Raw genomic sequence first — 27,871 nt, 5'->3', positions numbered from 1 at the left:
AAGAAGTCCTTGACTCCATATAAACACTGCTTAGCAACAACTAAAACAAAAACAAAGACAAAACTAAAACAAAACATCCCTGTGTTATCAACATTGTTCTCATCCTAAATCCAAAATGCATCACTATGTAAGCTACTAGGTAGAAAATCAACTATCCCAGCAGAAACTAGGACAGTTATTCTCCTCATGCTTCGTACTCCAGTCACTCTGCTCTTTCACTGATCTTCTCTGGAGGGGTCCAGCCATGTCTGCCAAAGAAAAGCAAAGTTTTGGATGTTAAGCAGGTCCTTCTACCTTCTCTTTACCCAGCTTCTGAGGCCGCTCGCTTGTGGAATGTGCATAGCTCAGGAACACGGGCAGTGGTTCACACAACAGGTTTGCCTATACATGCTGGCCACGGCTATGTGGCCATCAGACATAAAGGGACAATGAAGAATCATTTGTAGTGTTCCAACTCAGCAAAACAAGTAAGCTTTTTTGACTCACAAGCTTTAGGAAATTTCCTGAAAATAAGGTACTTTGGTTTTGGAGTAAATAAAGGCCATTAACAAGATTTCAAAATGAATGGCTTGTTTTCAGTGAATTTAAGAATTTGTTCAGGTACAAAGGCCTAAATATTTATGTTGTGAAGTAATATTAATACTGTGTAAGTTTTTGTGTATTTTTGTAAGTGTATTTTTGTGTGAATGATGAAATAGTAAGCCAGAATCAATTGCATCACTGCTGTGTATCAGTTTCTCTTCAACCAATATTTAAAAAACCCGAGAAACTTCAGGACATTTTCAGTAGCTCAACTGAGCCAAATTGTCATAACTTAGTGTCTTCTCCAAGCAAGAGAAACAGCTACGGAGAGATATCTGCTAATACACACTCATCATTTCATTCAGATAAGGAACACAAATAATGTAGGAAGTTTGTAAAGATTAGAGAATTAGGGGTTAAGCATTCCTTGGTGATCTGCTATTTGTTAAATATTGAAGAGTAACTTCTTGTGATTCTGTTTCTGTACGATGGGTCTGTCAAAGGAAGACTACTAGAAACCAGAACAGTGCTGCATTTTGTATTTGGTGTGCTAAGCACTATTTCTCTATGGAGATGAACAGATTTTTTTTTTTTTTCATTTGCTATTTTATTGTATTTATAATTAGCCGTGTGGAAAAAAAAAAGTGCTCTTTTCGCATCTGCAGTGATGCATTGATTCTTTCATTACAGCAAATACACATGACCCCCGGTGTTCAACTGTAAACAATAATAGTTACTGGCTTCATTAGGAAGCTAGCAGATGGCTTATAAGTTCTCATGGTAGCTTTTATCCATTTGAGGCTTGCAGTGTGCAAATGTTTGTCTTTTAAACAGGATAAAACAATGTAAAAGGGACTCTGTGCCTTGTTTTTATTAGTAGCAATTCATTTGTATTGCAGATTTGAATCTGAGTATCTGAGTGCACTGTCTTGAGTGCCTTGCCTCTGCCTCTGTGGCATTTTCTGTACCAGAAGAAATGAGGTCAAATACTGCTTCTTGAGCTTTAACAGAGCTGTGTTTTTCTTAGTAGGACTTATGTTATAAACCCAATCCCTCTTCCCTTCCCAAGTGATGCCCCCTTTCAGCAGAGAGGCAGCATTGCCTCTAGTTTATCTTACATGGACTGGGGATCACTAGTGCCATTTTGTCATTCCAGAACATTATTTACACAGCCAAATTTTTGTCTACAGCTTTGGAATACCTGATGAATAACAGCTCATTTACTGTCATCACCAGTCTGGTGCCTGGAGTGTGATGAACTTCAGGATGCTTCCCAGATAGGCTGCAGGCAGTTGCAATGATTGTCAAACATAATCACCACATTTATTATGTAAGTAGGCAGAGGTATCTGAAGACCAGTTAATCTTCAATAAAATTTGGTAGAGCACAGTAGCTTTTTTAAAGCAGAGGAGTTTTATTTTAGTATGTGAGGCTTTGATGGCTTTTCTTGTATTCCTAATACAGCCCAGGGTCTCATTACTATTTTCATGTACTGAATTTTGTTGATAGCTGGAACTGAGCCACATTATCAAGAAATAGAAGCAGGGGTTGTATATTAAATACAGTGCTAAATACTTTCAGTTCTCTTTGAAAGCACTTACACATGGTGATGCAAACTTCCTCCAAGTGTTGCATCACTGTGTTTCAACTGGATCTGCACATGGAGGAGCCAATATATAGCTCATAGTTTGTGTTCGTTCAGTATTGGCTGCTCATGGTTTCTTCATACTAAGGCATGAGCATTTGACTGATTTTTACAACAGGAATGCCTCTCTTCAGATAGAAATTGGCCATTTGTTTCAGAAAGGACCATCAAAAATTAGAAACTTTTGTAGAGAAAAAGTCTCATTTTGAGGGCTTAAATAAACTTCACTGCCTGGGTCTTGGTTTTCCTTATTGTATAGTAAGTACGTCAGTACCAAATTGGGGGAGGGAGCAAACAGTGGTCTAGTGTATCTTTATTCATATTGTATTTTCATGTTCTATATTCAGTTTTAAAGTTCAAAATTTCTTGTGTTTGGAGGGATAACGGTATCTCCTGGAAGAGTTACTGGAATTTTGCATCCAGAGCATTTATTTTCACTTTTTATCCTCTTCTGTTTTATTAAAAATAAGATTTGCATAAAAAACTTTCTTTCTTCTAAGCACATCTGCTCTTGCTTCTACATCACCTGAAGATCTAAACCTCTGCATGTGACATCTTCAATGAAGAATAAGCAGCAGGAACAGATGAGCTTTCAAGAAATAAAGATTCTATTTTCATGCAAATGTACCAGTAATTAAAATCGATGGGAGAAAAAAAAAAAAGGCAACTCAATATGCAATACCTTCAAATTTAATTTGAAGTATAATAGTTTTAAACTTTTCCATAAAAACTCCCAGACTCTTTAAGTGGTTTAGTTTTGAGAACAGTAATAATTGTCATTCAGATTAATGGGTTAGTTTTTCTTATCAAAAGACACCTTTAAAATGAGTTTGGGGATAATAGTAAGTTTTAAACATTTTTTTTCCCTGTGGTTTAAATAAAGTTAGTTAAATTTCTAAGTAAACTGTATTTCCATTCAAGTCTGTGTGTGAAGTATAGCCAATACTCAAAAAGCCAGCCTAAGGCCTACCACATGGCCCACATGACTTCCACTATGGAAAGTATGCCAAGCTGTATCTTCAGCATTTACTCTTCCTTTATTAACCATTTCTCTTTTCCTGAAGAAAGCATTTTACTGAAAAACAAAGACTTGTTTTTACTAAGTTTTACCATTCCTTATTAATCACTTCAAAGCTTACAAAATGAGGAAAAGGAAGATTGTGGTAGTAATGCATCCAACAAGTCTATCCATTTAAAACCACTGCAGAAATTCAGAGAGATTTAACTTATACCTATTCTATTCTAGTCTATTCTAGTCTAGTCTATATCTACAGTAAAATAGAGTTTGAGATCTTCTAATGACATACGAGCACAATTCACAGTAAAATAAAATAATTGCCTAAACACTGGACCTAGCTCCATTCATCTTCGAAGTTGTAAGGTTGCAGAGTCGGAATGCATAAAGAAGTTCTGCCATTTTATCCTATGCTATTTAAATTCATTACTCAACATGCAGAAGTAGTCACAGCTCCCAAGTGACAGGTGTACCTTTATTGATTAGAAATAAATTTATTTGTGATGGGTTTGGAAAGGCTGGGTGTTACACACATATATACACACATACATTTATGTGTGTATATATATATATATATAAAAACAATAGAAAGGTGCATACTTTAGATTCCACAGAATAAAGAAGTGAGCTATTGATGATTTATTGATTACAGCTTGCATGTAGATGAGAAGATGCAGGAGCTGTTAAATAATGTAAATATTTTAAAATTCTGTCAGAGATAATCTAAAGGGAATTTTGTGATTTGCAATAATACTTGGAAAAATTCCTTCACTAATGCCTGCAACTAGAATTTCTTGTACAACAGGCTGAGGTATGGCCCGTGGACTTCACAGGGATCTGGTAATGCCGCATCTGCATCAGCTAATTCTTTCTTCTTTTGCATTTCTGACTTACTTGTTTGGTTGGTTGGTTTGTTTTTTCCTAGGGGAGGGAGGTGGATCACAAGAATAAAGTGAGGCAGGTCTATGGAAAACCATTACTGTAAATGCTGTGAATAGGACCTACTGCTGCATTTCAGTGCTTCAAATTTCAGTGGAATTAAGAAATGGAGGAGGCTAATAGGGTTTGGGTTTAGCTATGGTAGTTATTGCAACCATGCTCTATTAATTTGTTTCTGAGTAAGATTTACTGAAATATTTTAGCTTCACATTCATGCAAACTGCTGGAACTTCCTCATAGATTTGCTGAGCTGGTGCCTTAGGCAGCGACACCAAGTGTTTGAATTTCTTGTGATAACGAACAATTAAAGCTAACTGAAAGCACTTACATTTTTATAATTGATTTAGCAGTTGATTGTCCCTTAAGATTAATGATTCCCCTGTGCTCAGAAAATAATGTTGCCAGTTGATGCCTGAAGCCATATTATTTTTATTGCAAGCATCATAGATGAAACTGATTTTTTTTGTCAATTATGATTTGAGGGGATGAAACAGTGTTCATAAAAATATCTATAAAATACAATTTTGAAGGCCACCATATAGACCATATGATGTCTGATGTCCATTTAGTTACAAATGAGGTACCAATAAGTACATTTGATATATTAATTCTTCCCCATATAATAACATACAGCAAGGAACTTGCAGTAAGACCTTTTTTTATAATACAGTAGCAAGAATGCTTCCATTTCACTTCTACCCTCATTTCATTTTCATAGCTTCATTCACTACATGCCTATTAGAAACACTATTAGATTTCTTCCAACCTATTAGAAAGACTTATAAAAATTTTCTAGATGTCTTGAAAGCTTTGTAAAAGAAACAATTAAATGGAAAATTCTCCAGAACAGGATCCCAAGAAACTATTCTCAAATGCATTTAGCCTATTTGCATTCATCATTGTACTCACAAAGAGTAGGAATAACACCACTGATGCCAGTTGTGCTAACAGCAGATTGTTCTGTTATGCATATTCTACCAAAAATGGTCATTACTATTGCAAAGCTCAGCATTAAAAAATTAGAAACTAACAATATTATGAAAAGAAGCATTAGGAAATGGCTTTAGGGAGGGAGAGTGGGGATAATTTGCATCTTAATACACAGATACAAAATCTGGAAAACTACCAAAGATGGAGATCTGAATGTCTTTGAGGAAAAGTTCTGTATGAAAATATTAGATATGAAGTATAGATCTAAGCTTTATTGGAGTTTGACAGTGCCTTTATATTACCATCACCAGTAAAATGATGAAAATACCTGAGATATGTTGAGAATTAAGCACGAATAGCCGTAGGCCGATTTAAGAGAGACATAAAAGAAAACCATAAATGCTTTCTATACTGTCTTAGAAGGATTTAATAACACAGAGGATCTACAAATATCATCACAGAACAGGCCAGCATGGCAGAGATTAGTTCATCCCTTTCCTGTGAGAAGGATTCAGATGGGGCAAGAAGGTTTATTTTCTTCTCTTTTCTTCTCAGTACCTTGATCCCCAGCACAAAAACCTCTCAGAAAGGATCCCCCACAATCACTGCTTTCAGACCTATTTTCTCAATAGGCATCTGACATCAGTAGGAAGGCAGATGTATTGCTCTGTGTAGTGAAGGTTAGAACTCACTGCAAAAAGACCTAGCCTAGCCTAGCCTAGCCTAGCCTAGCCTAGCCTAGCCTATCCTATCCATTTTCTTAAGATGCACTTACTAGCTTGCTATTTTATTCTTACCAATAATGAGGTGTGATGACTACCCTTAATTAATATCTGTCCTAGGTATGCAGGGAGGCATATGGGCATCTCTTGGTTTTGCTTTGTTGAGGAGTCTTCTGTTTTATGGTTTAGCTGGTCTTGCCTTCCTGCAGACATGCAGCTGTGCAGGTCTCTGGCTGCAGCGAATGCCTGAGCCTGGCACTTGTATTGGAGGGAGCCAGTGACACTGCTTGTGTTCGCTGTGAGCAAATAAATGACCTGCTCAGGCAGGTGGCTGAACTGAGGGAGGAGGTAGAAAGGTTGAGAGCCATTAGAGAGTGTGAAAGTGAAATAGATTGGTGGAACCACACCCTAAGGCAAGGGCAGAGGGAAGTGGTTCAACAAGATATGGATCCCCTTCCCTCCTACCATCAGACAGAAGGAGAGAGCTTAATGGACAAGGATGGATGGAGGGAGGTTCCTCCTCGGAGAGGTAAGCGAAAACCCTCACAATCCCTTCCTCCCTCCCAGTTGCCCTTGAATAACAGGTATGAGGTCTTGGAAATTCAGGGCCAGGTGAATGGAGATGGTGAGGCAAATCTATCTAGTGAGTCACCCAGGGCTAGTCACTCACCCACATGCCTCAGAACTTCCCCAACCAAGAAGAAAAGAAGAGTAATTGTGGTGGGTGACTCCCTTCTGAGGGGAACAGAAGGGCCCATTTGTCGACCGGATCCACCACACAGGGAGGTCTGCTGCCTGCCTGGGGCTCGGATTAGAGATGTTAAAAAGAAGCTCTCTGAACTGGTGCAGCCCTCTGACTACTACCCACTGCTGGTTTTTCAGGTTGGCAGTGACGAAATTATTACGAGGAATGTAAGGGCAATGAAGAGAGATACAGGGCCCTGGGACGGCTGGTTAAAGGGTCTGGAGCGCAAGTGGTGTTTGCCTCCATACCTGTTGCAAGCGAGGGTGAAGGGATATATAAGAAGACTCTGCAGGTTAATGTATGGCTACGTGACTGGTGCCAAAGGCAGGGGTTTGGGTTTTTCAGTCACGGGCTGCTGTATGGGACACCTGGTTTGCTGGTGACAGGCGGGATACACCAGTCCCAGAGAAAAAAAAGGGTTTTGGGGCAGGAGTTAGCAGGGCTTATTGACAGGGCTTTAAACTAGTTAGGAAGGGGGGAGGGGATTTAACTGGGCCTGTTGGGGACAAGCCCAAGAGGAACATGCTAGGGATTGAAGGATGGCGGGCTAAGGAGGACTATCAATCTCTTGTTTCACTTGTGGGAAAGGATAGCTCTTTAGACCCTGTCCCGCAGGGGAAAAAGAGTACTAGGACTGGCTCCCTGAAATGCCTGTACACCAATGCACGCAGCATGGGGAATAAACAGGAGGAGTTAGAAGTCTGTGTGCGGGCTAAAGGTTATGATCTAGTGGCAATTACAGAGACGTGGTGGGACAGTTCACATGACTGGAATGTGGTCATGGATGGCTATGTCCTTTTTAGGAAAGATAGGTCAGCGAAGCGAGGTGGTGGAGTTGCTCTATACGTGAGAGAGCAACCAGAATGTATTGAGTTCTGTCCGGGGTCGGATGAGGAGCAAGTGGAATGTCTGTGGGTACGAATCAAGGGGCTGACTGGCACGGGTGATACAGTTGTGGGGGTCTATTACAGACCTCCTGATCAGGACGAAGGAGTTGATGAGGCTTTCTACAGGCAACTGGAAGTAGCCTCGCGACTACATGCCTTAGTCGTCGTGGGGGACTTTAACTACCCCGATATTTGCTGGAAGACTCACACAGCCAGTCATTCACAGTCTAGGAGGTTCCTCGAGTGCATTGATGATAATTTCTTAATGCAAATGGTGGACGTACCAACTAGGGGAGCAGCGCTGCTAGATTTAGTACTCGCCAACAAGGAGGGTTTGGTCGAAGTGGTGACGGTCAATGGCAGCCTTGGCTGCAGTGACCATGAGATGGTGGAGTTTAGGATCCTGTGTGGGAGGAATAGAATACCTAGCAAAGCCACAGTTCTGGATTTCCGAAGGGCCAACTTTGGCCTCTTCAGTCAACTGCTAAGGGAAGTCTCATGGGAAAGTGTACTAGGCGGTAAAGGGGCTCAAGATAGTTGGTTAGCATTCAAGGACCGCTTCTTTCAAGCTCAGGATCGGAGCGTCCCAATGAGTAGGAAGTCAAGTAAGGGATCTAGGAGACCGGCGTGGTTAAACAAGGAGCTGCTGGGCAAACTCAAGTGGAAAAGGAGAATCTATGGATTATGGAAGGAGGGGCTGGCCGCTTGGGAGGAATATAGGACAGTTGTTAGAGGATGTAGGGAGGCAATTAGGACAGCTAAGGCCTCCTTGGAACTCAATCTTGCTAGTCGGGTTAAAGACAATAGAAAGGGCTTCTTCAAATACATAGCAAATAAAACTAAAACAAGAGGCAATATAGGCCCACTGCTGAACGAAGTGGGTACCCTGGAGACAGAGGATATAAAGAAGGCAGAGGTGCTGAATGCCTTCTTTGCCTCTGTCTTTACTCCTGCAGACTCTCCCCGAGGGCCCCGGATTTCTATAGCCCCAGAAGGAGTCAGGACAAAGGAGGAGTTTGCTTTGGTAGATGAGGATTGGGTTAGGGATCAGCTATGCAAACTGGACATCTGTAAATCGATGGGTCCGGATGGAATGCACCCACGGGTGCTGAGGGAGCTGGCGGAGGTCATTGCTAGGCCACTTTCCATCATCTTTGGTAAGTCGTGGGAAATGGGCGAGGTGCCTGAGGATTGGCGGATGGCAAAGGTCACACCAATCTATAAGAAGGGCAAGAAGGAGGACCCGGGTAATTATAGACCGGTCAGCCTTACCTCCATCCCTGGAAAGGTGATGGAACAACTTATTCTTGACTCCATCACTAGGCATATCAAGGATGAGGGGGTCATTAAGAACAGCCAACATGGTTTTATGAGGGGGAAGTCATGTATGACCAACCTTATAGCCTTCTATGAGGAAGTGACTAGGTGGAGGGATGATGGTAGAGCGGTAGATGTGGTTTTTCTTGATTTCAGTAAGGCATTTGATACTGTCTCCCACAGCATCCTCATAGATAAGCTGAGGAAGTGTGGGCTTGACGATCAAGTAGTGAGGTGGATCGAGAACTGGTTGAAAGGAAGAAGGCAGAGAGTTGTGGTCAATGGCGCAGAATCTAGCTGGAGGTCTGTGACTAGTGGAGTTCCTCAGGGGTCGGTGCTGGGACCGGTGCTGTTTAATATTTTCATCAATGACCTGGATGAGGGAACTGAGTGCACCCTCAGCAAGTTTGCTGATGACACAAAACTGGGAGGAGTGGCTGACACACCAGAGGACTGTGCTGCCATTCAGCGAGACCTGGACAGGCTGGAGAGTTGGGCGGGGAGAAACTTGATGAAATTTAACAAGGGCAAGTGTAAAGTCTTGCATCTGGGGAAGAACAACCCCATGTACCAGTACAGGTTGGGGGTTGACCTGCTGGAAAGTAGTGAAGGGGAAAGGGACCTGGGGGTCCTGGTGGATAGGAGGATGACCATGAGCCAGCAATGTGCTCTTGTGGCCAAGAAGGCAAATGGCATCTTAGGGTGCATTAGAAAGGGAGTGGTTAGTAGGTCAAGAGAGGTTCTCCTCCCCCTCTACTCAGCCTTGGTGAGGCCGCATCTGGAATATTGCGTCCAGTTCTGGGCCCCTCTGTTCAAGAAGGACAGGGAATTGCTTGAAGGAGTCCAGCGCAGAGCCACAAAGATGATTAAGGGAGTGGAACATCTCCCTTATGAGGAGAGGCTGAGGGAGCTGGGTCTCTTTAGCTTGCAAAAGAGGAGACTGAGGGGTGACCTCATCAATGTTTACAAATATGTGAAGGGTAGGTGTCAGGATGATGGAGCTAGGCTTTTTTCAGTGATATCCAGTGATAGGACAAGGGGCAATGGGTGTAAACTGGAACATAGGAAGTTCCACGTTAACATCAGGAAGAACTTCTTTACTGTAAGAGTGACAGAGCACTGGAACAGGTTGCCCAGGGGGGTTGTGGAGTCTCCTACACTGGAGATATTCAAGGCCCGCCTGGACAAGTTCCTGTGTGATGTACTGTAGGTTACCCTGCTCTTGCAGGGGGGTTGGACTAGATGATCTTTTTAGGTCCCTTCCAACCCTTGGGATTCTGTGATTCTGTGATTCTGTGAACAGAAGGTAGTGACCGTGTGTAATAGTATTTTCTTTCTTCTTCCCCCTGCCCTCAATCCCTCAATGATTTTGTCTGTCACACAGGTAGTTGTTAGCTGATACAGGCTGATAAAGATGTAACTCATCAAGCCATAGCCCCACATTCTTCATCCTCTAGCTTTGTTAGCTTGACTTGATGCTGCAGAACACTGAGATCTCAGATCTTCAGACTTCAGAGCTATGAAAAAGCAATATGAAGAGTGGAGAATGATTTTTGTGTGTCCAGAATTGACTCTGATTCTCAGAAGATGAGTAACAGGTTAGAGGGTCTGCAAAGCTGCTGGTTTCACATCGCTTTGCTGTTATCTAGGTAACTGAAGAATGAAAAGCAAGATCATCATCTAGCACAGTTCAACAAAGACAACTGCCTGAGAGCAAGCAGTAGTCCAAGATGCAAAGATGTACGAATCCACAAACAGTCCCTACTTATGGACTGAGTTGGCCACTTACTATTTTGTATTTTCAGTCAGAGGAGACTTAGTGCCCCTTTGAGCTCTTCAAGTAGCATCACTTATTTCTTTGCTTCAGCTTTAGCCAAATGTTTATTTGTGAACTGCTGTTGTCAAAAGAATAAGCTGTCTCAATGTCAATGAGTATGGTCAGATGCGAAGTATAGCTTGCACTTGCTGTTGTCTTAGTCTTTTCTGACTGGTTCTTCTGAAGACTGCATTTGACAACTGAAAAGGCAGGTGGGAGAATAAACTTTCATGTGACTTATGTAGGATTTGGTAGCAACATCACTGCTTCCACTTGCTGTTCTTGAGTATGCACATTTGGAGGAAAGGGGGAACTCACACTGCAACACTCAGAGTGCAGGGATATCACAGGGATGGTGAATTTAGCATATACCACGCTAGTTAGAGTACAGCAGTGAAGAAAATCCCTTAGTGCTTAATATATGCACTTTTGAAATACTGTGCAACTAAATCCCTCTTAATTCCCAGAAGTATCACAGCAGTCTCCCAACAAGTGGTGTCCCCTACCTGCATAAGTCCTTCTTATTTTCTGACAATAACTGGAAGATTCTCAGAGGAAGAGAAGAATTCATTTTGCAGTTTTGTTGGTCACTGATGTGTCTGTGGGCGTATTTACCAGTTCACTGCTCAAACCCAAACAAGTAAACTGGTGGAAAGAACTTCATCTTCCTGGGACAGATTTGAACTAATACTATCATTTTCAATTCCTTTCATACTCCTTTGTACTATGAGTCTGGATTTGGCATTCTCCATCTTCTGCGTATAATTTTTGTCCTTTCTAGCTGCTACCAGATATTGAATGGCTAATTGCATTTATGCAGTATTTTACATTCTTACCAAATGGTCTGAACATAATTTAATATAATAATTTATCTAATTACCTCATGTTTTAAACTGTGTATTGAACACTGCTGGGTCTTTGACATGCTCAGTACAGCCCATAGTTTGGGGCATAATTTCTGTTATTTCTTTAACTTCCTTATGCTCACTTTTACACATTTTACATTTTCATTTCTGTGGCATATACATACCTGCTTTTTTCCATTTGGTTCAAACAATATTTTCCTCCTTTCTGTTCATGACCATCTGTTACCCTTATTTCTGACACACCAGATTGCATACCTGGAAGCTCTGTTAGGTGTGCATTTCATTAGCATCCTGAAGATGAGGATCTGATGCTAAGCTCTGTGGTGCTGCATTTGTCATCTTCCTTTTACATCTATGGTCATTCCTTGACTTTGTAATCAAGCCAGTTTGTTATCCAGTTGAGTATTACTTCCTTACCTTCTTACCCTATTCATTAATAATGTATTTGGTACTGGATTAAAAGCTCCCTTGGAATCCAAGTGAATAATGTGTACTTCTTTACTCTTGCCTGCTTTTATTGTGACTTCCTCAAAGAAATTATGCTAGTTTGTTATGCATAGTTTCCATTTTGGTAACTTCACACCGAAAGAAATAGTAAAAATTCTATTTGCATGGAAGGTCCTGGCAGTTTACCAAAATAGAAATGTTCCTCTTGTATTTTTAGATACCTGTCATAATGCAATAAGCAATATTTAACATTTTACTGACAGTACATGAAGCAGTGTATTTGGTACTGCACCCAAATGCAAAAATATGTTTTCACATAACAGAATGAACTACAGCCTAATAGAGAACAAAGTAGATTCCATCAAGAAATACTTTAAAATGTCATGAAACATATATTTTACACACAAAAATCTGCCAATCAAGTTTTTACGTCAGTTACAGTTTCATAAAGTACCCTGGGGTGCAACTCTGTGGCAATATGAAGACAACAAAGGAAATACGAGTCTGCAAAAATGTCACAAACACATTAAATCTAAAAAGTATCCATTAAATTTGATGGAAGAAGAATTACTGTTCCAACCTATTAGGCTGTTATATATTTAGAACTGAAATTCCTTTAAATTTCACTGAATTTAATGCCATTGAAACCCCTATGAATCCACAGGGATTCATGGGGAAAAGAAGTCTGATTTGAGCCTTTTGTTATATGCGATTCTTTTGACTTCACTGAAAATCTTGTGGGTACATAAAGGGCAATATAGATGTTTGCTGCCAACATTTCTTTTTTTTTCCTTGTATATTTCTCCTTTTTTTTTGTGCTTTATTAATTGATATGGACTTTAAATAATGACAAAAAAAAAAAAAAAACCACACACAGAAAAATGTGAGCATCTTCTCTTTTGGCTGCATGAAATAAGACGAACAAAGCCTGAGTTTGTGTCTCTTAATGCAGAGAGAACTGTATTCCATATGCAAAGCATGGTACCATAAACTTGACCACTACAGCCAACTTCACAGGTTAGTAGTCAGCCTCAGACTCTAGCTTAGGGGACTGGTTCTCCAGACATTCATGTGACTTAATGCTTTTACCACACTGGCTGAAATGTCCTACCATTGCTTCTTGAGGGTTTCTGGTCCCTGGTGGTTGTCCATCACGATAACTGATCTCTTTGCAGTGCTAAGTTTACGGTTAGACTCTATGATCTTAAGCCTTTTCCAACCTAAATGATTCCATGATTCTAGAAAGCGCAATATAGCAGATATTGTCTTGGAATTTACCTGTGATAGATCTTTTCTGCGTTTCTAGACATTTTCTTCCATATTGAATCAAGAAGCACACTCTTTTCAACCACATTGTCTGAACTTTAAAGTCAAAGGCTAACACTAGGCTTAGGCAGAAGCCTTGTGTCATGCTTTAGACCTCTCGTATCATGTTATCCCTGGGAATCTCCTGGACACCTGCCCTTCATTTCCTTGGTGTCTCTTTTCTGCCACCAGTCTCATCACCCCCTGTAAGCTTTCTGGCTTTTCAAACCTTAACCCTAACCCTTAGGACTAGCCCTAGCCTGAGGCTGTTACATTCAAATCCTCTTATGGGCTAAAGGGATCATACCTTAAAAAAGGAGGTAAGAATGTTGTTTTAGTCCTAGTAAAGTTTTAAGTACCTAATGGTACAAACTACCCCATTAATACAGAATGAATCCATTAACAATACAGTTAAGATTGTTGTATATAAACTTCTTTGTTTCTGCTCAATTTCTCTGGTGCTGTGCCCACCTTCTGCATGTCCCACTGGATCCTAAGGTTGGCAACTTCCATCTTCCTTACAAAGACTGCATGAGAAATGGAGGTGTTACGAGTCATTGGCCCCCTGCATCCTTTGCTGCAAATAGTTTGATGTTTGTAGTAGGAGTTTCTTTCCCTTCTGTTTAGGGGTCTGCTTGGGTTTTCTTACTACAGTCTGCATCCTTCTCATTGCTGAAGTCTGAGGTTTGCTCCACAGCCTCCCACAGCTCCTATCAATGTAAAGAGCCACTGTGACAATGGGGTGGTTAGGCCTTTAACATCTAAACTATCCACAGACCAAGCTCAATCCAGTTAGCTCAACCCAGTTGACCACTTGACAATTGTTACACACTGAAAAAAACCCCAAATTAAAATCAGCTCTAGTCAAGAAAAGCCCAGACAGCTCCTGAGACTCTGCACGGCCAGGTCACTACAGAGTCTCCTGGCCTTTTACTAGTGTTGGCAAAATCCTATTTACTGAGCTTCATGTGAATGCACCGAAAAGCGTAACACAGTGAATAGCATCACGTTTTACCAGTAAGAGGTCTTTGATTTTATGGGCCTTTTTCTCCATCTCGAAAAAAGAACCACATTCTTTCCAACTATTTTTCCTCAGTCTTGCCCAAAGGCTAATGTCAGGCCAGGCTGCTTAGGATGCCCTCCCATAATGTTCTCCCTGTAAACCCACCAGCTTCTGCCTTGCACTTCCTTGGTGATCTTTTTTCTTCCTTCAGTCTTACCATCCCTGTAGACATTATAGTTTAGCAAACCCTAATTTTAACCGGAATTCAAGTCTTCTGGAGATCGAAGTAGACTGTATCAGCATCATCACCCCAGTATTATCCCTATCTTTTTTGTCTCATTTGGAAAATGTTTATCATACTTGTAAAGCAGTATTTTCCTCAACAGAATGCTAACTCTTCCGCAATAAATCAAACCTACCCAGGTGTCCCCTAATTCTGCTCCCTATCACGGTACATAGCAATCTGCTCAGTACAGGTCAGACTTACATTCCTACCAGTCCTCAGATTTTCTTTGTAAACTTTTTAAAGAACTGATGTCACATCTGCTGCCTTCCAGAAGCAAGGCAATTTTAAGCTGCTGTAAGTAATTCAGCTCTTTCGTCCTTGAGTTCCTTTAGAAATTTGGATTGAATACTATACAGTCCTGGTGATTTTCACTTTATCTATTTATTCCTTAACCTCTTCTACAGTATTTTCAATTTCAGACTGATCTTCAGATGAGTCCCCCGCCAAGAAAGGTTCTGGTTTTGGAATCTTCCCAGTTCCTCCCACAGCAAACACCAATGCAAAGGGTTCACTTAACTTCTCTGCAATGACCTTGTCTTCTCTAAGTACTCTTTTTATGCCCTAAAAATTGAACTGGCCTTACGGATTCTGGCAAACTTCCTGCTCCTGATGGGTTTTGTAGAGAAAAAGATTACTAGTTTTGATTCCTTTGTCAGTTATTCTTCAGATGCTTTTTGGTCTGCCTTATTACATTTTCACATTTAACCTGCCCAAGTTTGTAACTCTTTCTTCTTGTGTCATTTGAACAAGACTTCAGCATTTTCAAAGATGTATTTTTGCTTCTAACAACCTCACTTACCCTGCTGGTTAGTTACACCAGCTTACTTTTGCCCTTTCTGAAGTCTTAAGAGAAAGTATGTGATTCTACTAGAATACCCTTAAATAGGTTCCTTGGTGCCTGTACGGAGTTGGGACTCTGAGCTGCCCTTTGCTTCCTTTTAACAAGCTTCCTCTTTCTTACTTCATTACTCTGTTATAAATTAAACCAAAATTGTAGGTTAGGAGTGCCTGGGTGTAAGCCTCTAGCTGTTCCTTCACCATGTTCTAGTCTAGATGTTGTTGAGGAAATTCCTGGGTTCCCTTTCCTCAGAACTGAGTCTGTGGAGAACAAAGAAATTAAAATGTGGGGACACAAGGGTGTATATGTGCATGTGCTGTTCAAGCACTTTCTTTGTTCTTACCTACCCTTGCTTTTTCTCCTACACCTATGAATACTTAATTCATGCAGCTGCCCAGTGCTTCTCTCCCCTGTACCACTATTAGTTTCAGTGAACAGTTGTCCCTGTTTGTATTTTTGTGGCACTCTCACTGACATTTTGGGACATGGCAGTGGGGGGTGACTGGACTTCTCTGCCATCATATCTGAAATGATAATGGTGATACTCTGCACAGTAAGCCTATATAGTAAGGTGTGCCTCAAGCTTCCCTGCTAAAGGAATAGGGACAACTCTTGACAGTACCTGTTCAGTGACCTAGCTGTTTAATGAGTTTTGCACACACAGGTCCAGCAGAACTGAATGGAATGGCCCAGCACCGAGGCCTCAATGCAGAAGTCAGTTGTGATAGTTACAGTCAATGATTACGAGATTGTGCAGAAGGAAGATGTAGGGCTCTCCTCTCATGAACCTCACAGAAGGGACCCTGGGTAACTCTGAGCCTCCAGTCAGGTCTATTCCTCAGGGCGATGGCCTACTTGTCTGAAGTATACTGTACCTTTGCATACAGGAGAACTGACTGTCTGGACTGAGAAATCTCCATCATGGCTAAAACAGTTCAGTTGTGGCGTTCAGAATCCATGACTTTTCAAAATAATGAGGTGTAAAAATAGTAACAGACTGGGATTATTCTCCCTTCCTTTTCTATGGCATCTTTTTCAGATTTCTCTTCTAAGGTTCTTTACCACTCACATTTCTCTGCAATCCAGTTCAGAAACCTTTTGAAGAAGAGCTGAGGAAAAGCTGAAAAGATTTCAGCTGAAATCCCAAATTTAGAACTTTCTTCCATGCCATGCCCATGGCACTTTCCAAGTGATGGAAACCAGTGAGAAAATGGAAAGCTTGGGCCCTGCCTACCACTTAAAATTAAACAAATACTGTTGAATGTGAAAATAAACATGTAGAATTAATCCATTCTGACATATTTTAAATTTGAGATCAAAGAGATAAGCTTGTCACAGTGGGCTCCCACAGAAGTTGGGGAGATAAGATTCCTGAGGCTTTGATCAGCTTTGGCTGATCCTGAGCTGTCATTCAGTGGTTTATATCCCTGGAATATATAGTTGTGGTTACAGTATGTTCCTCCTTCAGTATGCATGGATATCTGCTTTGCAGAAAGTAAAGGATTTTAAGCTCTTTCATAAGATCACAAACAAAGATTAAGATCTTGCATAGCAAAAATACTGAGTTTTATTTCTTTGTCCTCCAGCAGTGAGGCACCACTATTATGGGTGGGATTTCTCCTTTACCAGTACACTTGCTATATCCTGTTTCCAGCACTATCTATTTTGAGCTGTAGTTATCTTACTTACTTTTGTTCTGCATATTAGTATTTGCCAGTGGGTAGTCATGAGTACAATAGGAATTCTGTGCAAGCAGTTGGTACTTCTGACAGGGCTTTCTTGGTCATACTACTGTTGAATTATCAAAATAGAGCAGAAAAACATTTTATCATTTTATTAAGCTTTGTTTGATGCTAAATAGAAACAGAAGACTACCTCCATCAAGAAATCTTTCTTTACTGGATACCTGATGCACTCCAACTAGCTAAATATAAATAGCTGTAATATTTCTTACAGCTTCAAGCTCTGAGAATAAAAGCATTAGTTCTTTTGGACCATAGTAGTTCTCATATAATCTGCAGCTCATTTCGGCAGCCATCATCTTTCATTTGTCAGCTCAGAAAAATTAACAAACTCAATCCAGTATCTGTTATTGACTGCAAAAGCTGCTATTTTCCTGGTAATTATCTTATTTCATGCCATAAGTCTGAATTTAAATGCATAATTCAAATTCTTTTGAAGTTACAGGAGTCTTAGTGTTTCATTCCTTTGCATTATGCTTCACAAATTTAGGTCCTCTTTACCATTTCTAATTAATTTTTTTTTTAATCTTCATGGGAATTTTGCTTGTCAAGCTATTCCATAAAAATATAATTTTGGAGTAAGAATTTACTCATGGAAGCTTACACATAAGCAGAAATTGAGTCATCTCACTTCCCCAGTACATTAAGGTTTTACTTTATTTGCCCTGTGATTTTAGAGGCTTTCAGATTCACTTAGTTCACTTTAAAAAAATAGTTAAGATGTACTTCTTCTCTTACAAAGTCTAGGAAACATGTCTTTCTGTACATGATAACTCACATTTTCACACTAGCATTTACTGGCTCAACCTTTAAGTAAACCATCAGCTCTCAGATGATTGGAAATAAAATAATCAGAAGTGGTAATCATGAAAGGGCCATGAAAGAAGAGCTTTGATAAACTAATAGTATAATTAGTCACTGAGAGAGCAGTGGAAATTAATGTTTGATAAATTGCACTTTAAATTATATCTGGAATTGCATTTCCCTGCAAAATTGAGGGCAAAACTATTTTCTTATGAAAAATGATGATTCTCTAAATTTGGAATCAGAATAATGTCAGAGAGGCTGTTCTGACATTGAAAGACTGAAAAAGAGGCTGGGGTTTTGTTTGGTTTTGTTTTTTGTTTAATTATGTAAAATCTAGAAATACAGCATTCTGAACAAGGTAAACAGCAGCCACTCCATAAAGTGAACTTTATTTGGGTAAGAATTTAGTTTTAAATTTATCTTAAACTTGAAATGTAGGCTTGTAAAACGTAAGTGTTCAAATATTCCTGCAAATCAGTGAGGTAGGTGACAAGATGAAAAATAATGGAATAGTCAGCTTAAGACTAGGAAAAAGCACAAGACTGTAAAAGACTCTGTAAATACAGTGTGTATATATATGAATATAGCATACAAATATATACATAATATGTAATGGTCAGTTATAAGCTAGCAATAACTAACATTTTTTATATTAAAAAAAAGTTTTGTAAAGATATTTTAACTCAATAAAATTTTTACTTTGCCTCTGTCATTGGCATATGATTGTAATTGTAAATACTTGGTTATCAGTGAGTGTTGTTCTCCTGACTAATAAAAGATTAGGCAATGTAAAGGGGAATAACCTGAAATGGGGTCAGGGTTCCATGCAATTTTTTGCAGCTGATTTCTACAAATGAGTCACTAAGGAATTTGTCTTGGAAGCATAGGAAATACCACAGACTACACAAATCTAGACTCCAGTATTCTGCTGCCTGCCTGCTGAAGTGAATGTAAACATTGTATGGGATACACTAATGAAATAAAACATCTGTGGGTGTAGTTTCTTCTCATGCTCTAGGCAATTTATGTTTGTTTTAAATCTTGAATCATGAGACTTTATATCCCTCATACATTTTAATACTGTCTAGCATACCTCTTGCTATTCTTGTTATTTATATAAAAGCATGATCTTTTTTAAGTCCTGATTAGCTCTTGTCTCTGAGATGTCTTTCAGACATGAGTTTACAGGTTAATTATGTACCAAGAAAATACTTCCTTTTATCATTACTGTGTGTGCCATTTTTTTTCATTTCTTGTTGTCTTGTATTATGAAGAAGAGTAAATAAAGACAAATATTTTACCTAGTCATAAACATTAAATGTCTGTTACAGCAGTATGTCATCTTATCTTCATTTTAACCTAACATGAAAACATTTAATTTCCTTTTCTGCCTCCCATTGTACTGGTTCCCCTTCTGTTGTTTCCTTCCAAATCCTGGTTACAAGAATACTGAATACAGTATTTAAGAGATGCCAATGGACGTGTCTCATTTTACAGTGTTTCAGAATTAGCACAGATACCCAGTTTAATTTCATTTTGAATAATGTTGTTCAGAGAATATGAATTTCATCATACGTCTTGGCCACCAAATCTAATTCTTGGGATTCTTCTCAGGACTGAGTTTATGTGCAGTTGTCCACTAGAGAGCAGGCTGAGACCAACAAACCCATTTTGTTCTTGTCATAAACTGACTTTGAACCCAGGTGTCTTAATGTAAATCGTTAGTACATTAAAGCACTGCACCTTCTAGCTTCAGCTGTGAGTATATATACTGCTATCAAACTTGATGGATATAGCTTGTGAAGCTTAGTGACCTAAGGTGGCGATAATAAAGTATTCTGGAACCTGGATAACATTTTATTCTGTCACTACGGTTTTCTTGCTCTGGTAACATCAACTAATTTGTACTGGTTTGCAGGGAATTTCTGTATTCAGCTTTTCAGCCAGAGTCTCACTTTTCCTACACTGGTCTTTTCTCTGTCAGACTGAATTTCTTTCAGAGACAAAATATTGCTCAATATTGATTGCATTGTGCTAGCTAATTTCAGGTTCTTGTGCTGCAGATCAGCTGAAGCCCTGTTGAAAATATTGAAGAAATTTTAGCACAAAATGCACAAACAAAATGACCCATATAGCATCTCCCAACAAGAATTCTCTGTTGTCAAATCCTTTAAAAAAAATTAAAGTCAATTTAACAGACTCTTTGCATGGAAATATTTTTATCCTAAAAAGCTGTACTAACAAGAGCAGATAGTTTTCACAAAGCCCATAAATTCTTATTTTGCTTGTGTAAGGCATTCATCTTCTGTGGAAAAACGCTTACCCAGAGGACATATACACATACCAGTGGAGAGATTCAAAGTTCTCCTTGTTACTGTCCTTACAGAACCCACTGAATTTCTGTAGAATAGGGAGGGGGTTTTATTTACTTTCCTGTAAATGAAGAAAACCACGTTTCAGTTCCCTTTTGCTTTCTCAGTTTTGAAAAATATGAAGTATATCTGCTATTTGATTTCTTTATCTCCTTAGGTTCCTGTGAAGGCTGGCCTCAAAAGATATTTTTTCTCCATTTCTTTGTACCCTAATAATATTCTGTTGTATTCTGAGAAAGAAGAATTCTGAATATCTAACTAATGTCTATCTTCCCTTTCCACAATCTATAGCCCATCCACCTTTGAATTCCTTAATGATTCCTGCTTCAAAGATCACATCCAGCTCTTTGTCTTCTTTACCTAATCATCTGTTTTCTTAAAGCATTAAGCTGCTGTGGCTCCATGCTAGAATTCCTCATTTACCATATACTGCCTTTACCATCTGAGTTGATGCCTTCCTAATGTGAATATGTGTTTATTTATAATGGTTTTAAAGTTATAGTAGCATAAAAAATATGGATACACAACTTGAAAGATAAAAAATAATCTTAGATAATCAAATGCTCAGCTTGGGTTATTTCAGCCTGAACAAATCATGTTTGTCTGATGCAGACAACTAAAAGCAGACTCTCATAATAGGAAAGTGCCAGGAAGTCTTGAAAAGGAATCACACTGCCAACTCTGCTTATGAAATAAATTAGGTTTACTAATGATTATATTTCCTTTCATATCTACAGAGGGAGAACAGAGTTCCTGTTCTTCGAAGCTGAGATGTCAAATGTATTTCCTGACAGCTCCAGCTCATTTTTCATTATTGATAAGTTAAAGCAGCGTGGCTGTTAGCTGCTCTTCTGTAATTAGTTCGATGAGTTTAGGAAACAGCCAGAACTTTCTTGGAAAGAGGTGAAAAGAAGTCATATGATAGTGGCACCTGAACCCTCTCTGCCCTGCTGCCAAGCTGACACTCAGGATGTTACAAAACAAGGCTTCATGCCTCCTGTTTCACCATTCTCTTGGTGCCATGTCTTAGGAATGGAGCAGTTATTAATGAGGAAGGAAAATGCCTTTGGTGATAAAGGGTATTAAGGGAAATGTGAATATTGGCAAACTTGAAAGCCAAGTAGGGCAAAGGGATCTAATCATGCTGAGGTCAGATACAGGACAAAACCGGGGGACTGCAGCAGTTCTTTCTGTTTCCTTTAACTTAGTATAATTTTGATGTAGTAGTATACCTAAAAATCCTGAAATATTTGTCCAGTCCACAGGTTAGCTGAAAGGGTAATTCATCTCTTACCACAGAATGGATTTAACACATTTACTTAACACCTTCCATACTAAATCCCATATAAAGAATATAAAGATGTAAGAAAATGATTCTGTATAGTGGCTCTTATATGAAGATTTAAGTATTATCACACTGTAATAATGAAATCTAAAGACATATCTAATATGTCAGGAAATTATACATAAAATACAAAAATTCTCTGTATAAGAAATCTAAATCTTATCATAAACAAAGAAAAATTTGAAAGGAACAAGAAGAAAATTGGAGAGAAACTCCACTGAGGTTAAAGGAGACAATCATAGAAGTAATTTGTATCAGGAGAATTAAAACAAAAAAACAAAAACAAACTACAAAGAGCAAACTAGTTGCTTGGATATGAAGGGATACATGTATTGAAGATTATTTTTATGGGATGGAAGAGGAAAGGTTTCTTTCTTCAGAATGTGTCTGATGTAGTGATGACAGCTAAATGTTATTGTCCAGGTGGAGCTTCTGCAAGTCAATACACTGCAACAGATTTTGGGACTTAGGGAGAGTTCATGGGAGTAATATGAAAAGCTACTGCACTGTGGTAGGAAAATCATGGTGAATCGGAAGGAATGGAAATAGAAAATATTCTTTGTAGATATTAAAAATAGCCTTGAAAAATAAGGGAAAGGTAACACAAGAAATAGAAAGCTGTGAAGTATGTAGGCGGATGCTGAGTACAGAAGCATCATGCCAAGAAAGTGAAATTTTATACTGAAAGCAGAAAATTAATTTCTCACTTCTAATTAGGGAATAGCTGTGGTCATGACTAGCATGGGTGGGCAAAGATGGTAATTCATATTTTGGAAGAAAACACCAGGGTTGCAGTCTGAGACTTTATGTCTCAGTTTACTTTTCAAAGAACAGCTTAGCAAGATTATCTGGGATTTCAAGTTCTGGAGGAAGATAGAAGAAAAGATTACATGCAGGACCTTCTGTTTTTCTAGCACTTTGTGTGTCAATTGTACTGCTTTGCTTAAAACGGGGAATTTGGATGCAAGGGCAGGTATGAGTGAACAAGGAGTGTCAAAAGTAGAGGACTGGTCAGAGATAAGATACAAACATTAAAACAAACAAAACCAGAAAGCATCAGCAAATAATATACAGAAAGAACCAATCTAGCTGGAGAATATACTGATATCAAAGAAACTACAAAGTGATGGAGGTACTGGGAAGGTAACATTTACTTATAACTAGAACCATCAGTATAAATAAAATAAGAGTCAAAATATGGAAAACCACCATAAGTTCATAAAAATTTTAGGTGAGATGAAAAAGAGCTGTAACGTTAAAAACTGGACAGAAGACTGTTTAAAGAATATTATTTACATACTCATTTGTGACCCCAGTCAGGATAAAGTGCAAAGACAGCAGTCAGAGAAAACTCTGCCTGCTATTCAAGGTCAGATGCTGGATTTAGGGAGTTGGCGAACTGCAGAAATTTTGAGTCTGAGACTGAGAATATGATATCCAAAACAGTGTCTGATTTGGACAGGAAGGCTGAAAACTTAAATCCAGGATTTGATTCTAGTTTTCAAGAAAGAAGATGCTACAGAAAAGGTAAAGTAATGCACAAGCCATTGAAACCTAAGAATAGAAAAGAGAAAAGGTTTCCATTAGGACATGAAAAATCATAGAAATACCTTAGTATTGACTGGATTCTGTCAGAGACGCACATCATGCAAGCTTTTCTGACATTCAGGGTTCACAAATCTCTAAAAATGCAGGCATCTAAACACAGATTCTGATGTCCTGAATTTTGGCACCAGAGTTTGAAAATACTGGATTTGCAACAGTCTTTCATCTGCACTAAAATTACCATGATTCAGAAAAAATGTGGACAGGCTGGAAAGGGTCCATAGAAGGTCCACAAAGATGATCAAAGGACTGGGAAGCCTGCTGTATGAGGAAAGGCTGAGAGAGCTGGCTTTGTTCAGCCTTGAGAAAAGAAGACTCAGAGGAGGCGTTATCACCACGTTCCAGCATTTAAAGCGTGGCTACAAAGAAGATGGAGACTCCCTTTTTACAAGGACTCACACGAAAAGGCTAGGGGTAGCGGGCACAAGTTAGTCCGGGAGAGATTCTAACTGCACACAAGAGGTAAATCAGTCATTGGAATAATCCCCCCAGGGAAGTGGTGGATTCCCCAACACTAGACACTATTAAGATTCAGCTAGACAAGGTGCTGGGACATCTAGTCCAGCCTGGTATTCTACGATTCTGTGATTCTATTTGGTTTTGATCAAAGGCTGGTAATTAGTTGCATTTCTTACTATGTTTGTTAACAAAAGTTTCAAAATTATGTAGTATAAAGAGCTACATGCTGAAGTTAAAAAAACTGTGACAATTCTGAAATGCTTATGCTCCCCATACAAAATACTATAATATAAAAATCTAACAGTTTATTGCCATCTATTAATGGGCTGACTTACTAACAAGCTGCTGCAGGTCTTCCAGTGAGGGGGTTACATCAGCAGGACTTTGTTCATACGGCAAAGCCTGACATTGCAACAAACATAATTTTGTCAGTAAGGAAGCAATAAATTCACATTCTTGATTAAATAAACCATAGAAATTGAGAACTGGAGTATATCCCAGCAGCTGCATTTGTATTTAATATGTTCTCAGCTATGGAAGTATAGGAGGAAACGTTTAACTCAAGTAGAAACTCCTATTTGGAAAAATATTTAGAAGATGAGATTTGCCTTAAAATTAATCCCCTTCTCTAGCTGTGAAAGTTATGCTGTCAGTGAGCAGTACTTCTCTGAAAGACCGACAAGAACCAGATGTTGCAATACTAAGACATATTGTCATATGTATTTATTTTAGAGTCTTTTTCTCTAAATCTAGTAATTAGTTCCTGAAAAATTCATTCTGTTAAAGACAACAGCTCATTAGCAATTTCTCTTTACTTTTCCCTTAAGTTTTGAGAGTGATTTCAGGGTGGTCTACCAAATTGCATGCTCCATATCCTAGCAAATAGCAAACCTTATTCTCTGAATGACAACTGACACACATGCTACATTTGTGCAGAGATCTTGCTTGCCAACAAAGTTAAAATTGAGTCCATTAGCAAGCAGCAAGAAAGTGGGGAGGGGGTCTGAAACCTGGGGTTTCCCCAAACTCAACTTAGTTTGCTTTTATCAAAATTGACAAAAGGTAGAAGATGTGAAAATTTCATAATCAGTGAGATAAAAATATAAACATCTTGACAGATGGTTATATGTTTAGCATGTCTTTCAAACTTGCATAACTTCTGATTAATAAGAGCATCTGAAATATTTGTAATCAGCTCTGATTGTTTATTGACATCTATACAGCAAGGCCACGATAATCCATGCTCAGGACTTTCACCTAAAAAAAATGAGATTAACAAACATAACTTACAAAAGTCTACCTGAGGTACTTTATGCTGCTTCACACTAATCATCTCTCTGTGAAATAAAAGAGGGACATGTAAGGACAGGGCTAGAGTGTCAGATACAAAACTAAAAGCAATTCAGCCTATTTTAGTGTATGCCTGTCTGAACAGGGACTTTGAGTCAGACCACTCTAGTTCTGTCACAGAGATCTGAATGGTCCTGAGACAGATGAAGGGTGCAAGTAACCTTCTAGATCAAGCATATGACAGACTTAATGGAGGATTCAGACAGCAGGTCCAGAGAAGCTGCTGCTTTTGCAAAGGACACGGCTGCCAGAGACTTCTTACAGAACCTTCCAGGCAGCAGGACTTTGCCCCACACCTGTAGCAAGTCAAGCTACCTGCCCACAGTGCAACCCAATGATTAGGTCACAGGATCCTGGCCTGAATGTCACCTAATCCAGATGTAACTTTCTGTGGATATCTGTAACCACATAACCTGTATCCAATGTATCCTGTATCCATGAAGAAAGGGGCTGTCACATCATGTAGCACCTCCATAGCACATTGTCAGAAGAGTAGTCACAATCATCCTTATGGCCCTCCTCTGGACTCACTCCAAAAGGTCCATGTACCTCTTCTTTTGAGGGCCCCAGAGCTGAATATAGTACTCCAGGTGAGAGTACCCACAAAAGTGGAGTAAAGGAGGAAAATCACTTCCGTTGACCTGCTGGCCACACTTCTGTTGATGCAGCCCAGCACATGGTTGGTTTCTGGGCTGGAAGCACCCACTGCCAGCTCACACTGAGCTTCTCATCAACCGTCTCCTTTTGAGGAAGAACAAGATAGAAGAGTCATTAATAACCTTTGAAAAATTGAGAAAATTATGTATTTGTGAACTTTACAGATGGAGATATGAGTAGCTTCAAATTATTAGAAACTTATTTGTTAACATGACAAAACCATTTGTTTTGCGTTTAAAAAATAATTCTTATGCAATTGTATAGAAAGGTGAAAACTGTACTCCAACATTAAAACCTCATTGCTTAATATAAGCAGTTATTTTGTAGTATGTATTTTTTTGCTTCTCTGATGGGACAGAAAGAGAAGAGCAAGAATCTTAGTTTGCTTTCTTTTTGAGAAATGAGGATTGTATTGTTTTGAATTTGCTTGTGGCTGATTTGTAGATGTCAGCTGGAAAATACGACAAATTCAAAGGAAGGGAATAGTTTATAACAACACATCAGTGTTCAGAGAATAGAAAATCCATCATTCACTTCGTATGATCAGCATATAAACACTGCTTTTTAAAGGTTAGTAGTTGTTACGGTTTGTCCTCAGAATCTTAATTATGAAGGATAACAAAATTTGGCATAGGTAATTGTAGCACTATTAATTTTAATTCATACTGCAAGAGTGCAGAAGCTAGAAAACTTTTTTAACTGAATTATGCTATTTTTTTTTTCCTCCAGATTAATTAAATGAGTGCTCTTTAACTCTCTTCGTGATCAGCCATAATCAGGCCTTTCATTTCACCTTCAGGCTTATGCTTTCCTGAGTGATGCTACTTTCATTAAATTTCTTTTTCTTGCATTTAAATCATTCTTTTTCATTCATTAGCAGACTATACATGAACATTTGTTGTCCATATGAAATTGCGATAATAAAAGTCTTGCGAACTGAAATAGCTGTATGTTTTCCCACTCTGAGGGCTGGAAAACTTGTCAGCTGAAATATAACAGGGTGCTTTTGCCAAGTTTTCTAGTTACAACTGAATAGGAATATCTGTGAAATTAAGTAACATTTTCATATTTGATGATTTGTCAGTTGTTTAAAAAAAAAAAGCTAGCTAAATATGAAAACATATTAGCATTGTGTTCTTCTGTTTTGATCACTGCAGGCTCTTTTTTTGGCCTAGCTTCAAGAGTAACTATGAGCATGGCAGGTTCCTTGACTTAGCCATATTCTTACACACATGCTGGTGTACTAACTGAGTCGGTGTACTCACTTGTGGAGTTTGCTAAGCATATGGTCAGTAAGAGGGAACTATACAGCCAGTTTCTGGACTAGGACTACTGTGTGCTCCGTTTCCCAAAAATGTCCTTGTTCCCCAACTTGAAGCGCTCTCCTACATGAAGATTTTTGACCAGGCTGCAGGAAACCATTATCTTGTCTGTTGACCATGTTCAGATCAATGGTGCAGCACACGTGCAGTGCGAGCTGCACTGTTTGCATGCACAGATCCCCCATGGGGATGCTCTCACAGGCAACTGTTTTCCTTTGTCCATCATTGCTCTCTCCGGGTTTGTTGCACCTGTCACTGCCTCCAGAGGGAAGAGGATCAGACTCGTCTGTCTGGTTTGGGCAGTCTTCACCCTGTGTCAGGCAGCCCCGTAGAGCAAACAGCTGTAACTTGCTCCCGTATGAGCGCTTCCGTGAAGGCAGGCCCCTGTGGCAACCAGCCAGCCAGGGCAGGCAGCTCCTTGCAGAAGGGAGACAAACACACCATGCGAACATTTAATATTTATTATTATATACCACTTATTTTGCACTGTAATGGGCTGTATATGTATGTTCAGCTACCTGAGCACCCTAGGAGACTTCTAAAACCTGGCAGCAGCTGGAGGAATTAATAAACCGTAACTCACTTTCCATATAAATTTCATATCCAGAACACAAACCCCGACTTTTGGACATTTTAATATGTTAATGCCAAGCTTTAATAAATATGCATTTACCTCAAGAGTGTGAGCTGGGCAAAACCAACCTGCATACTTGTGCCAAAGCACAGCGCTCGAAGCAGCGTCTGTCAGAAAGATGACAACTCCGGGGACACACTGTAAAGTAACTCACTCAGAGCAGCGCGCAGGCTCACAGAAGGCCAGGTGGGCAAGCGGACCCTCCGGCGCAAGGACACCAGCTCCTCAGCTCTGAGGGCACACTGAAGGCACAGCCCACCCTCACCCCCGGGCGCCATGGCGGCGGGGGCCGGAG

At 39.4% G+C, this 27,871-nt stretch overlaps 1 long non-coding RNA gene across 6 annotated transcripts; it reads right to left on the bottom strand.

The window, feature by feature from the left end:
* Nucleotides 1–65: 65 nt before the first annotated feature.
* On the bottom strand, nt 66–27,867 carry LOC136022198 (uncharacterized). 6 transcript variants are annotated; one of them, XR_010616077.1, is made up of 6 exons: nt 27,616–27,867; nt 25,377–25,704; nt 24,904–24,950; nt 23,949–24,015; nt 20,177–20,265; nt 66–248 (listed from the first exon to the last, which is right to left on the bottom strand). It is a non-coding gene; the product is annotated as an uncharacterized LOC136022198 (long non-coding RNA). The 6 variants fall into 6 exon arrangements; XR_010616063.1 differs by having other exon boundaries at nt 24,904–25,704; XR_010616080.1 differs by lacking the exon at nt 24,904–24,950.
* Nucleotides 27,868–27,871: the final 4 nt, after the last annotated feature.

This window comes from Lathamus discolor, chromosome 1, assembly GCF_037157495.1.
Source record: "Lathamus discolor isolate bLatDis1 chromosome 1, bLatDis1.hap1, whole genome shotgun sequence".
Classification (NCBI taxonomy): domain Eukaryota; kingdom Metazoa; phylum Chordata; class Aves; order Psittaciformes; family Psittacidae; genus Lathamus; species Lathamus discolor.
This window is presented reverse-complemented; position numbering and strand designations above follow the sequence as displayed.